Source organism: Morone saxatilis, unplaced genomic scaffold, assembly GCF_004916995.1.
Source record: "Morone saxatilis isolate NCDOM2014 unplaced genomic scaffold, NCSU_SB_2.0 Contig2, whole genome shotgun sequence".
In the NCBI taxonomy this organism is placed as follows: domain Eukaryota; kingdom Metazoa; phylum Chordata; class Actinopteri; family Moronidae; genus Morone; species Morone saxatilis.
In genome coordinates, this window is record NW_023339762.1 from 18507521 (window position 1) to 18508114 (window position 594).

At 38.6% G+C, this 594-nt stretch overlaps 1 protein-coding gene across 6 annotated transcripts in view; it reads left to right on the forward strand.

The window, feature by feature from the left end:
• Positions 1 to 594, forward strand: part of frmd4a (FERM domain containing 4A) — a 70762-nt gene that overhangs the window by 17387 nt on the left and 52781 nt on the right. The window lies entirely within an intron of this gene.

Here is a 594-nt window from a genome sequence, read left to right on the forward strand (position 1 = left end):
AAATCCTTAGTGACCCAGAAGATCAGGAAAGGTCTGCTGCAGCAAGAAAAACTATGTGTCTGTGTTCAATTTCAGAATTATTTTAGCATTCATATCACACAGACACACAGAACACTGATCATTTCAGCTGTATTGATTTAGCAGTGCTGTTAAGCCAAAAGTTTATCACAGACTGGCAAGGATATACATGTTGGCTTGGCGTTGGTGGTATGTGAGGGTTGCATTGCCTCCATGTGGCCATTGTTGCAAATGTAAGCAAATGTATGATTCATTATGGATGCCTTTCTCAAATAAACAATAAAGTTCGATGTAATCAGTCATATGCTTTGCACACTCTGTGCAATGTTAATGTGTCGAGTTGGTAAAGAGTAAAGACCGGTTGGATATTCTTTACATTTTTGGAAGAATTAGATCAGTGAGGTCAGGTTACTCCAGCCTGGGAAAATGGCTCAGCAGAAAAATATCTCCTTTTTTAAAAACATTCTGGCTGAAGTCCCAGTGCTGTTAGAAAGTAGCATACTCATGACTTTGAAGACCAAATATAAGTGTTTTATAGTTCAAGGACAGTATGTACTGTATGTGCATGTGTGTGTG